General features: G+C 36.6%; 1 long non-coding RNA gene across 1 annotated transcript; it reads left to right on the top strand.

Annotated features, from left to right (window-relative positions):
- Positions 1-2,395: 2,395 nt before the first annotated feature.
- Positions 2,396-5,908, top strand: LOC113326008. The gene is made up of 3 exons (XR_003348225.1): positions 2,396-2,561; positions 2,976-3,782; positions 4,299-5,908. It is a non-coding gene; the product is annotated as an uncharacterized LOC113326008 (long non-coding RNA).
- The last annotated feature ends 8,255 nt before the right edge of the window (positions 5,909-14,163 follow it).

The following is a 14,163-nucleotide window of genomic DNA, read 5'->3' as shown; positions in this document are numbered from 1 at the left end:
CTTCGCGACCAGCCAGCACATCATAATAAAAGGAATCACCATACTTATACAACGGCAGCATAAGACCCGCCTCGAAAGCTCCAACCGTAGTCAACAGATGAAACTCATCAAACTGATACTTCGAGATGAGCTCGTAAGTAATATCATCCTCAGGGGCATAGAAACGAAACTCTGCGTATCACCAGGACAACCTCATCTTCTTCCGCGGGATCGGACGAACCAACAAAAGCTTCGGAAGCTTTTCTTTTGAAAGGAGGATTTTTAGATGATTCAGCTCTCGGCACAGCACCTTTGGAGTTCTTCCCTTTGAAAGAAAGTACTGGAGGAGGCGGCAGAGGGTTCTGCACGAGCACTATAGAACGAAGAGGGGGAATATAGAAGGTGTCACCGCGAGGAGGTGTCTGCGTACACCTGGAGTCATCACGAGGACGAGAAGGAGCACGACTGGCAGCGTATCGAGACCCGAAAGGGCCCTTCGATGGATCCCCCTTCCTAGGAGGTGAAGCCTTCGTCCCAGAAGAAGACGAAACTCTATTACCGCGGGGATCCATCTGCGACAATTTAGAGAGATCTCCCCCATGTGGAGATGTATCAGACTCTCTACGCGGAGGGGATCTCGGCAGACTGGAAGACGGAGTTTGATAAGGAAGCCGCGGACGTACAAAAAACAAGTTAGAAGCAAACACGAGGGCATCACCAAAGATCAAAAAACCACAAAATTAACAATTCATCTCAGCATAGCCCAGAAACCCTAAAACTAAAAAAAAAAAAAAAATAAAAAAAAAAAAAGATCAATCAATACAATTGAAACACTGGCCTCCTCGACTTGAGAGGAAGAACAGGGGAAAACTAGCATACATGCATCGAAAGATGTTCTTCATCACAAACAAGGTACAACAGCAGCAGGAAATTTACAATCAACACAAAATTTAAAACAACAGAAATGAAGAAAAGAAACCTTACCACCACAAACAAAATCCCAAAAGAAGACAAATGAGAGAACAAACCAGAAAAAAGAAGAAACGAGCGTGATTAATGCTAGGGCAGAGAGAATTTAATGGTTGAAGAACAAAGGATGAAGTCTGACAGGGAGAATGAAATTAATTTTCAAGGAGAATGAAATTAATTTTTTCTCCTCTCCTTTATATACTCGAAAGAAAGAGAAGGAAGTTAATGGAGGAATGGGAAACGTGCCCATTAAATGAGCAGTTAATGCACGAGTGAGAAACGTACCCAAGTATCTAGGAGAAGTTATTAGAAGAGAGGAGGAATATGTAACGTCTGTTTTCTTCAATGCTCCCACTAAACACTCAAGCCCGAAGAAAAGGGGCAAATTGTGTGTACATATTTCATCATCAAACACGTGTATGTGAGAAGACACGTGGAGAGCATGCGGACCAAGTCATCAAAACATGATGACACACGCCCACAACCAAGAAGCCCATCCCGTCGACGTCGGATTTTCGTCTGAACAAATCCAAGGGCAGAAGTTAAAGGATGTACCAAAAGCACGGTGTACTGCGGAGTACCAAATAACTCCCGAAGAGTTGTTTTATCTCACCCCCAAAAGAATCCAAGATCAACGGTGAAGAGAAGGTTGACTGACATGGACGTGACAGGGGAAGAAGACACTTGTCTGACACGAGCATGCGTCTCAACTACCCGCATTAAACACTCTGAGCAGTGTACGTGTCGATCAACCCGTGAAACGATCGAGGATGACTCTGCGTGATCAAGAAATGAACGAAGACCTCTGCGTGATGGACACAAAGCACAAGAAGATAAGGTTCCACCGTCTCTCAGAAACGGGTCCCACACTCTAACCCTATAAATACCCCCTCTCCACCAAGAGAGAGGGGATCGAAAAAGAGAGAGAGGTTTAGAGAGAAGTCGAGAGAGAAGAATTGTTAGTGTGAGTTTACCTTTTAAAATTCGCAGACCTATGTAAACTCCAAAGTCATTCGACTACCTCTGTAATCATCAAATGCATAGTGAAAACGACAATCCCGTGGATGTAGGCCTTAGTGCTGAAACACGTAAATCCCAGTATTATTTACATTTCAGCACTTTACATCCATTTCATACCCCACGAGTATTACTTTTACACTTCGTTTTCTTTATCTTCCTCTATGTGGACGCCTCTGGTGATGATATTAGACGAGGCAATGATAAACCCGAAGGTTTTGAGCCAAGGAATCAATACAATCGTCTCATCAGTGCGAGAATGTGTATAGAATGCGGACATTGTTTGTGAACATATAGATGCCTTCGTGATTTACGTGTTCACATTAACTATTGCTTGTGATCTCCCCTCCCTTCCTAGAATAGCGTACTGGATTTTCATTTATGCACCCCGCCCCTTTGCATTAATTCCCATGAAAAACTTTAACTCTTGATCCAGGAAGATGAATGGAAAGGGATTTGGATGGATTGTCTGATGTTCTATTTCCAACTTATCGAATTAACGTCTAGCTGAGCCCAATTTCCCCAATCGTCTATAAAGAACTTTTATTCTGAAACATATTCCTCTTGAACGTAATCGGTAATATTCATTCCTCAAGGTTTGTTTTCTGCTTCCTTTCTATCCTAATTTTGGTTTTAAGGTTTTGGATTTAGTGTTTTCAGCAATTATTAGAGCTTTCAAGCTCACAAAAGCTAGATTGGCATCTGCAGGCATTTATTTACTTAGAATTTTGAATTAGGTTAGACCTGATTTGGGTTTTATTTAACGGAAAATTTGCTGGGATTTGTAACATTTGTTGATATGCATATTGGGGATTTTGATTAGAGCCAATTTGGCGCTTATTAGTTTTTTGGGTTTGATTTTATTGATTGGGTTATTTTTTGGGAGGTTTAATTTCTTTCATCATCACCTTTTTCAGATACAGTAAATTGATTTTCTAAATCTTCTTTTGAATATAAGGTATTGATTCATAATCTTCTTTTATAATATAATGGTTGGTTAGCTCTTGCAGATTAAATGGAAACTGGCATACATATATAATCAAAGAATTGGGAAGCCCATCAATGCCTACACCAAAGACGTAAAATATTTCTTAAAACCATTTGAAGATAAAAGCATCTTGAAGTCAGTTATCGTGAAATAAAAAAATCTGAATTATCAAAGTTAATTTGATTTGAAGTACGGTGCCACAAATCATTGTAAGTTCAAATATGAGAAAAAAGTTAGCTCAACGAGAACCTAAAAACAAGATGTATTCGGATCCTCCAGTCATGTGTTTTTTGTTGACGTGATCACTATTGTTTTGCTTTAGTTGTTTTCTTTTTCCAGTTTCAAATATTCGGACAGTGTGTTCTTATTTTTGGGGTTTTCTTTGTGTTTTACTTTTATGGTTTTATTTTTTGGATGGATTTCGGCTTATCTAATGTGCAGTGCTTTGATCGTGTTTGTTGGTTAAATGATATGCTTGAATTATGAATCAAAATAAAGTGAATCACCAATAAAATTATCCAACTTTTTGGTCGCATTAATAAATGTTAATAAAGTTTTATGCTTTACACAGCTCTGCAACAGTTTTGCACATAAATAGCCACCGGAATCCATTATTCCAGCAATCTAAATGATTTCACATTAGCTTTGAGGCCAATCTTTGAGTGTTCCTTTGTAATTTCATCAATTAAAACACTGAAAGCTCAAGTTGCAGATAAGTGTAATTCCTTTGCTTGATTGTTGAAATGCTATCCGATATTCATTTAGTGTTTTTATTGTTGTAGACTTTGACAAGGTTGAGGTCTTTTTCAAGTCACATGACAATGAAATTGTGAGTTTTCTTCTCAATCCCTTTTTATGTCATTCCTGAGCGACAATTTGTTAAATTAAGTTAACTTGATAGCTGAACTTGAACATAAAATCTATAATGTGTCTTGGTTTCTGTATGTCTGTGTCACCTATAAAGATAAGGTTTTTTTTATGAGTGATCATGTTTACACAGAGGTTTAGATAATAAAAAACAAAACAATATATGTTAAAAACACTGTTGTGGGTGCTATAGTTTCCAGTCCAACTACGTATATACACCTCTTCAGACTACATGGTTTCTTATCTGGCCTTATCTCATTCTATAATCAAGTTATGTTGGATTATTCATTATTGCAAAAGGAAAAAGTTAGAATTAAATGTGATTTATATGTACAATGTACAACCTGGAAATGAACATAGAAGTACAACAATGGCTTGAGCTATGACCCTTTGCACTGCGTAGTAGTTTTGGTAGTTTACTTGCGCCCATGGTTTGTGTGCATAAGCAAGTCCACTAAAATCTGATGTTGATTGATAGGGTGATAAGTGTTGATACTTTCCCGGCGGGATTCAGTTAGTTCAATTATTTAGCCGGGTTAGTTTATCTTCCTCTTCTTTTTTTCCTCCATTTTTTTGTGTTTGTATGTGCCTTGACAGAATTACTGATGGGAAAGATGTGCTCGATAAGTTGTAAGGAACTTGAGAAGTTGGAATGAGAGCTTCACGCCATAGTAATTAACCTTTGGTATGGCGAACTACTCTTTTGTCAATCGCGGATTTCCTAATTATGTGCAGGAGGATGTAATTCCTTTGTTATTTATTTTTCTTCATTTTATAATTTTTTTGGGGATATCACTAATTTAGGTGGAAGAAACACTTTGCTGACAGTTTTCACTCGCAGGATTGGGTTGAAAGGAGTGGGTTGTTGTTTCTCGGTGATATATACGACTAATGTTACTGCGTATACATAGACATTACTTTTTTCTTTAAAAAAGAACGTAACTATTTCGGAAGGCGAATTGAACTTATATAGTTTTAGATTTAACATTCGTGTTTTGGATTTCTTGGTGTCTCGTGCACATTTTAGGGTTAGATGAATTTGGAATTCTAGAGTTTTGATCCATGTTGTTTTATTTTTCCTATCAGATAATGTTCAAGTCATATGACAGGAAAAGTCTCTTGCACCTTTTTCGTGTTATATCAAACCTAATCTTGGTGATGTTGTTCATAAATGGTGCCATTTCAATAACCTGAAAGCTGAAGTGGAGCGAATATTAAAGAGTTTTGCATCTAACTTCCTAAGTAAGTTTCGTTAACTATATTTTTGCAGTATGCCAAATGATATTACTAGGTTTTACCACATCACTCTGTGGCAGATAAAATTTCTGTGAGATAAAAAAAACAACGGAGACCCAGCAGTGAGTGATAAATTTAGCATCTCAGGAAACATGATTTTGTGAATCTTCTGAATGACTTAACGTTTGCAGAGCATCTAACTGGGGTCCATTCATAATGAATCCATAACTGAGTACTTCTTCCAAAATCTCTCCGTAGACTGCAAATTAAGAACTTCTCTAAAGGTTATTGAAATTTAGTCGATGAACATGTACTACATTAATTTATGTACGAAGCAATAGCATGTATATTAAGAAGCCTCTCTTTGTGAATTTTAGTGGAGGGATGTAAGATCACATGTTGTGATACACTCACCATGTCACTGTTATGCACTGTAAGTATAATAAATACTCCCAGTTCTAAATTAGCAAAAATAGGTACACAACCAATTGGGCCCTTTCTTATGAATTCAGGAAGACAGGAAGCACACAGTTGAGGATGCATTACTAACTATTTTCAGGGTCGAGATTGGTTATCAGCTTCAATATGAATAAAATTGTGTAAACATACAGTGTAGCAAGGATGAATTACCCACAGTCCACTATGAGTCGTCTCAATGTCAAGAATTTATGCAGGATGGCGAACATTAAAGCCATGATGTTATCAGGCTAGCACAAAGAAAAGGAAGCTCTGCATTTGGATAAAACCTAAATCTGAGGCATTGAATGAGATCATCTATTATTGTCGTAGTTTGTTTTGTTGTTTTTTAGTCCAACTGTTTAGGTTATTTGAAGCTGTGTCTGATGATTTGTATATTGGTCAACCGTTAAAGCTTACATATATTGTTGTTTGGGCTGTTTGAAATTTTCGTGTTTTCGTGATGTATATGAGAATTGTCAGGTTCTCAGCTTCCTTATTAAACCAAGCTGCTTGATTCTCAGGTTTCTCATTTTAATTCCGACTCATTCTTTGTTGAGAAAGTTCTCATCTTCTTTAAGTTGGATAAATGAGGAGTCTCTTAGAGAGTATTTAACATTTTGGGCTATCTTCTTTTAAGTACAGATGATCTTAGGTTTGAATTTGATTTTCTCTGAATCTTTAGACCTTAAAGCTAATGAAATTCCTATCCAATTAAGTGCATGCCATATTTTTAGGCTCTCTTTGTTAGGTTTCTTTTATGGATTTTAATTGCAAAAACAATGAGTGTTACATGAGCAGTTTAGTTTTTTTTTTTCCTTTTCAGATGGGATTTGTTTGGATATTGTTAAGCCTGTTGGATCCATAATACTAGGGGCTGGAAGAGGATCCGTAATATTGTTGAGCCTGTCGGCAAATTTGTTCTTATTTATAATTGTTATATCTCACGATGTTTATAGACGGGGTATGACGGTTTACAAGCATTCCCAATCAATGCCATAACGGTTAGATACACTTAGTTGCCATGAAAGGAAAAGCCTACCTTACGTGTAGTTTGATAAAGCAGTATTAATATACTTGCAATCTAAAGACTACACAGTACAGTCATGATCCAAAATCAAGTTGGGCATGCATTGCACATAATGAATTAACATTATAACTTTGTTACAATTTAAGGACTGAAGGAGTTTGATGCGACTCGAATGAAGATCTCCATCTGCTGGCCAAGGAAGGTGTAAGCCAAGCGACAATATTATTAGCCTATCGAGATGCGAGCCCGTGCCTGTTCCTGTCATATGACTGTGCAAGATCCCTATTCATACATTTAAAGAATTTTTAACACCCCGTCTTAGGATAATGCGAAATAGCCCGTGCCATTACGGCACGGGCCATTCCCTAGTTTTAGATACAGTATAAAAGAAGAAAAGGAGAAAATCCACCGGAAGAATGATATTTCTAAAACCCAAAATGAGGCCAGTTATAATGCCTAATTCCCAAACTCCAGAACATCACCTGGTGAATTGTTCTCTTTTGTCCACTTTTTCGCAGCACAAGTCAATTAGATCAGAATGTATCGAAACTCAACTGAAGTCCTACTCAGGAACCGTGTAATGAGGTAATTGAGCTCTACAATTTCATTTAGGTACAGCACCTCCCAAATAGAACAGATCAACCATATGTAATTGATTTAAATTCTTTTTGAAACGATTAATTTCCACCAACATCTCATTTGCTCAAGTTTTTGAGATAGAAATCGACAAAACACCCCAGTTGGGTGTGTGACGTATATGTCGTTGCGCATTCCTCCATATTCTTTTTGCCGTAACTTATCTACGGGAATAGTTAAGCTACTATTATTATAATATAATGCACCAAGAATTATTATACAATGCACCAACAAAAGAAAGCTACATGCATAAAAACTTTAGGCCAAGTGAAGTGTTCATTAAAATTGCATGTCAAACGAAGTATCTTGCATGACTCGCTCCGCCATTGTGGTGTGATCCTTTTCACTTTCTTTCTTTGACACAAATCTTGCGAGTTTTTGTTGGTGTAATGCTGCTCTAGTATCTAACAAGATAGTTATCAAATTCATTTGATTGTTGAACTCTGACTCAAAATGTTGGATAGTGCACTGCGGAATCTGTATGTATCCATTATCTTATACTCGAAACCAAATTGGAGCCAATAATTCACCAAAAAACTAACTCAGCCTAAACATCAACCAAATAGTCCGAGCAGGCACTAATCACAGCGTAAATTACTTCAATCTGAAAGCAGGTTTTGGCGCCCAAAAAACTCAGTGTTCACGGCTGCCTTAGGCCAAGGACAGGCATGATATCGAGCTTGGCATGTATCTATATATATCCAAAACCCCGGAAGTGTGAGTGAGCAATACACCACCATTTCATCATGCAGTTTGGGAGAAACTTGAATCAGCCAATCCATGCGGTTTGGGGAAAACTTGATCAGCAAACATCGCTTTAATACTACTGTGCAAAAAGTACAGTGAGTCATGGTAATGGTTTCTATTTTTCTTGTTCTGTCCTACCCACAAAATGTGAACTCTCTCGAGTAAACTCTGCATATGCCCATAAGAAAACATGATTATCCTTTCAAGCAGCTACAGGAGGACGGGGACCTAAATACATACCCTTATAAACTGGTAATCTTCGTTGACTTTTGGAAGTACTATTCTATCATGGGTCCAACTCTATAATTGTGTTTTTTATTTTTGGCTAATATTAGGAGATACGTATATTTGTACATATAATCTATATATATTAGAAAATATGTTAGTTGGAAAGATATTATTTTGTTTTGGGGTTTCTACCTATTTCGTCTTAGAGAAACGGGTTTGTAAATCTTAAGCTTTTGATAATAAAAAAGTTTCATCTTCTCTACTTTCTCTTTTCATGGCATCTGAGCCAGAAAAGACTTAATCTATTTAAACTCGAATCAGAAAATTGTGATTAAGATTAGAAACATGACTGTTGTAGATAATGTAGCGATCACAACAACTAACTCTGATGGAGGATTTCTATCGTCACAGGATCGACTAGGTCTTGTTAATACTCTTACTGTTACCCAATGGGATATCATTGTGCAAATGCTTAAAACTTCGAATTATTATTCGAAGGATAGGCTTTATGGTAAATGGATACTTGATACAGGAGCTTCACGACATGTGACAAGAAGTAAAGAGTTCTCATTTAAGACCCATGAAATAGATTTTTCTTCCGTAAAGCTTCCGAACGGCACATACTCTCATGCTCCATGTGAAGGCACTGTGGTGTTTGGGGACAATATGAAAATATTTCGTGTTTTATTAGTTCCTGATCTCCACTGCAACTTGATTTCTTTAGCATGTTCAACTAAAGATTTGAGATGTATTGTCACTTCGATTGATAAATTATGTGTGATACAGGATCGCACTATGAGGACGGTGATTGTTTTGGGTGAGGAATCAGACGGGGTATATATCTTCCACATTGGAACGCTCATTGCGACAAATCGAGTATCTGCTTGATAAGATTATTGCTTATGGCATAGACGTTTAGTTCATGGGCTAATAAGATTCTTTCTTCACTTCCGGTTATGAATAAAGTTGATTGTCATAAATTCGTAATTAACCGTGTGATATTTGCTTTAAAGCTATACAAACTCGGACTACTTTTCCTGTTAGTGAGAATAAAGATGATGACTTATTCGATTTAGTTCATGTGATGTGTGGGGTCCTTATCCTACTGCATCTTCTTGTGGTGCACAATATTTTCTTACCATTATAGATGGTGATTCTCGTTGTGTTTGGGTATATTTAATGGCACATAAAACTGAGGTGGTGCAAAATTTTCATAATTTTTATGCTATGGCTAAGACACAATTTGATAGACAGATTAAGAAGGTGCGCAGTGATAATGGTACCGAATTTATTCCATTAATTCTTTTCTTTATTGAACAAGGTATAAACTTTCAAACTTCATGTGTACATTCACCATAACAAAATGGGCGAGTTGAACGCAAACAACGTTATATATTGAATGTGGCGCGTGCTTTACGATTTCAAGAAAATTTACCTTTTCGTTTTTGAGGTGAATGTATCTTAAGGGCTGCTTATATCATTAATCGCACGCCTAGTACCTTGCTCAATGGGAAAACTCCATATGAATCGTTACATGGAAAGCCTACTATTTATGATTATATTCGGGTGTTTGGATATTTGTGATATGAAAGTATTGTTGCTCGTGATCGAAACAAGTTTAATCCACGGAGTCGACGTTGCATATTTTTTTGTTATCTTTATGGAAAAAAGGGTTGGAGGTTTTTTGATTTGAAAAGAAAACTGTTAGAGCACTGCTCGGTCGAACAAGCCATGAACTGTTTTAATCGACACTGAGCTTCATATTTATAAATTTCGATGATGTATCCTGCTAAGTTTGAAGTCAGAACCCACCCCGAAGCTTCTTGGTTTATAGTTTGTACACCGTTATACCACATTTGAAGTTCATGACCTGTATGACTAGTCAAAATTGCTTCATCACCTATGTGACTAGTCGAAATTCAAACCGGAAGCACAAAGAGAAAGCACAAAGAAAACACTTTCTTATTTTTCTTGCTTCATTCCTATATATTATTCTTATTTTTTTTTAACTAAAGGTCGATAATAATATCTTAAATTTATTGATATATTTTTCGGATTTTTTTCATATCGAAAGTTGATAATAAAATCGAATACACGAGTTTGAACTAGTACAAAGAGAAATACACAAGCTTCTTAATCAGTATGAGCATCCTAAAGTGAATCTACACCGTCCTTTAGTTTTTGGGATCCGTATGAGCATCCTAAAGCGAATCTACATCGTCAACTCTAAGTGTTTATCTAATCTACACTAAAGAAGAGAGAAAAAGCCACCTCTCATTATCCTACTCTCACTCTCTTCTCGCTCTCTTTTCTATTGCATTCTTCTCCCCTGTAGATCTCGGAATTCATGGTAACTCTTCCATCGCTAACTCCAAATAAAACCCATTATTCTTACCAAAACTCAAAATAGAAGACCTAAAATTCAGAGAGAGATGAAATTTAGGGTTAAATTACTGAGAATTGATAGAAGATTGAGAAGAATTAGGTGATGGGTTTCTGTGGTTGTTCTTCAAGGGTGAGAAGACTAAAAACTGGTACTGTTTTGTTGGGGTCGAAGAGAGCAGGAATTTGATGGGGTTTGAAGCAAGAAATTGATGTGGAGAAATTTGGTTTGATTTGGTGAACAGATGATAGTTTTGATTTCATACTGCAGTTTATCTTGCTGGTGATGCTAGTACGGAGGTGGAGGAGTTGGTGGAGTTTTAGATTTTAATTCTATTCGACGCTTCCGCCCTGCATCAGTTGGTTCAGAGATAGGCAACGCTCCTGCATCATGTTTCGAGGAAGAAATTATGGTGTTGTTCGAAGAGCCGCTCTCAGCGATGAGAAAGAGCAAGCGGTAATAGATGATCTAGAACGGAAGGTTAAGGCGCTCACCCTCCTATTGGCTGAAATGGATCATCAGCAAGAGCCCCATCATGGCCCTACCCTACAACGAGTGGAGGAAGTGACCGGTGATGAAAACCAAAACCTCATTGGTGACAAGGAGAAAGGATTTCAAGTAGTTGCACATGATCCGCGAGATTCGTTGGAGTCCGGGTTAAAGCTTGAAATCCAAAGGTTTAACGAAATTTTTTTCTTTTTCTGAAATTGAAAAATATCAAGTTACCGTGGATTGGAATTCTCCTCCAATCTATGATGTTTATCCTGACGATAAGTTTTTAATATGTCCCAACTACGTTGATAATTCTCATGAAGCAGTTTGTACAATTAGTTCTGTACAAGTGTTATTGTGTCCGAAAATAACTTTGCAAAGTTTGGATTTGCCAAAGGATTATATGAAGTTTTCTCAACGGATTATAAATGCGAGCAATTATATAAGCAAAATTCGAGGGCGAATTTTCTCTGAGAAGGGAGAATGGTGGAGTATTTAGGGAAAGGAAATATATTTGTTTATTGGTATTATTCTCTTATTTATTATTATTATTTAGAAAATATTATTATGATTAATTAAGTTATTTTCATTTATGAAGAATATTTTAGTAGTATAATTATCTATGTAGGGATTAATTAGTTTAGAAATATCTCTTATTTTAGGTAATCAGTATTTTGATAGTTTAGGAAATATGAGAAGAGTTATCTATATAAAGAGCTCTTTGTGTTTATGTTAAACAATTTTAGGATGAAAAAAGAGTATTGTGTTTCTTGAATGTTATCTCAGAAATATATGAGTTTTAGATAGTTATTTGTATTCAACACTTTCGCCTTGTATCAGTTATGCAAACTCAAACTGATCTGGAAAGAGGCTTAGTTTATCTGTAAGGTGATTACATTGCTTTTGGATCAGTTGCTGTTGAATTAGGCTTGCATCCCATTTGGTTCATACTCAGGTAAATCTTTTACAGTTGATTCAAATTCGATATGTCTTTATCTTATGGGTTTGCTGGTTTTTCATCTAGTGTTACTAATGAATTTACTTGTTCATCTTCTTCAGATGTTGATGGGTTTGCTTCTTTGGTAACTAACTTCTTTCTTATTTTTAAATACAGATACACAAATGATCCTGAGATCTTGGCCATGATAAATCTAAGTGCAGCCTATCACCGAAAAGAGATTCTGGAGTTTGAGAAAATTCTCAAAGTAAGTTTATTTTTGGTGTTGGGCCATGTTCTCCTCAACTCTCTTTCTCCCTCTTGCGCTTCACTATTCTCATATGGGCTCTTTGTCTAATTGTGCTCCAGAGTAATAGAAGGACACCTTTTGAAGAATATCAGAACCCAAGTTTTTCTCAAGCTCATCAAACCTTACACTACGATCCGGATTCTCTACATTTTTAAGGTAAATGATTATTTTTTGGAGCAGCATCAATTAGAAGCAGATATATTTATAAGTGCTCATCTTGTTCTTTCTGAATGTGCAAACAATATGCAAAGCTCTCAAAATCTTTTAACATGTTATAATTCAGGAGCTCAACATGCCCGAAAAGGATGTAGGACAGCTACATGTTTCATTAGCCATGTCCAGGGTCACATTGATCAAGTGAACCGCCTTCTAGAGCGGAGTGACAGGTTTGGTTTCTTGAAACTTATTTTTTATACATCTCAAGTAGTTTTCATATTTCTCTGCCGAAGATACCTAAACCACAATTGTCTATTATTGTTGAAAACTATGTGTAGGTCCAAGGGCATTAAAACATATGCTGCCATAGATAAATGGAACACACAGCTGAAGGCTCTGTACCAAACAATCAACAACCGAGTAGGCTGTTAGAAGAAAGAGAAGGGGACAGATTCTGCTACTCTTGTTCAAAGTAACTCAAACAGTTTTGGGTACATTTGTTCCACCATATTTTGCTTCACTCCATAGTTAAGGCAGTTTTTGAACAACCAGTGGGATTATTATAGAGAGCATGATATTAAATTTATATACTTTCGGAATTTGGAAACTACTGTTTGTTCTTTTATATTAACTTTGTTGTCACATTCTGATGGTTGACATTTGAATGAATGCTGGTATATTTTGAATGCCGTGACCAATTTCATTTTTTTTTCACACATGCAAAATAACCACAATTGTTTTCTAGGGTAGTTGATCGCTATTTTTCCCGTAGTGCATAAAACCAACAATATTCAACTTAACTTCATTCACCACTTAATTCCGAAGTGTCAATTCGCTTTCTTTTGTCGAATCCTTCAAAAAAGGACTTGCATTCGTCCTTCACTCACTTTACTAATACATCAATGTTTGAGAAATCTGGGCATTTAAAACTAGTAATAAACTCCATAATTTTTTGTAGGATTTTGATTGAAGACATGGAAGTCATCGGACACACAAACCCACATTTTTTTGGCGAAGTGTTTTTCTACTAAGCTGTCTTTGTAAATTGATTGAGCTAAGGTTGTTTTCCCAAGCCCCCCATACGTCTATGGATATAACGGAGACTTTTGCATGCTGATTAAGATTTACAGAAGACCATGAGGTTTTCACAGTAATCAATAACTTCACTATGTTGGATTTGTCATTCTCTGTTCCTACGATTTTTAACTCATCTACAAAATGTGAAGTCTGTCTGTTCTGTATGTGAGTATTTTGGGAACGATCAGTGCCCATAATACTTTGAAACTGAAATTTGTTCATGTCACTTGAAATTTGATACAAGTTTTGGTTGATGTTCTTGATTTTACTAGCCATCTTAAAATGAAAGACAAGTGGGTTCGATGATGAAAAAGAATCCCTTACCTTGTCTCTCTTTCTGTCCTTTACAAATAGACGCATGGCTTCGTAGGATAACTCATCCAGAACTTCATAAGCATCATAAGCAGCTTCCTTAAGCCTTACTAACCAAAGTTTCACTGCAGAATCATTCAGCTTCCTTGAGTCGTGGTCCACACTATATGTGCTTTGTGTATGCTAACACACTGATGGGATGGAGAAAAACACGACTAATTTGTGTGGTATGTATGAGTAAAGTCAAGGTATTGAATAATTGGTGACTTTTTAAACTGATCAGTTTGTTCAGGTCAACAGAAGGCTACGGTAGTCGAAAGTATAAAATGCACTTAAGAAACAC

Source organism: Papaver somniferum, unplaced genomic scaffold, assembly GCF_003573695.1.
Source record: "Papaver somniferum cultivar HN1 unplaced genomic scaffold, ASM357369v1 unplaced-scaffold_10, whole genome shotgun sequence".
Classification (NCBI taxonomy): Eukaryota; Viridiplantae; Streptophyta; class Magnoliopsida; order Ranunculales; family Papaveraceae; genus Papaver; species Papaver somniferum.
This window is presented reverse-complemented; position numbering and strand designations above follow the sequence as displayed.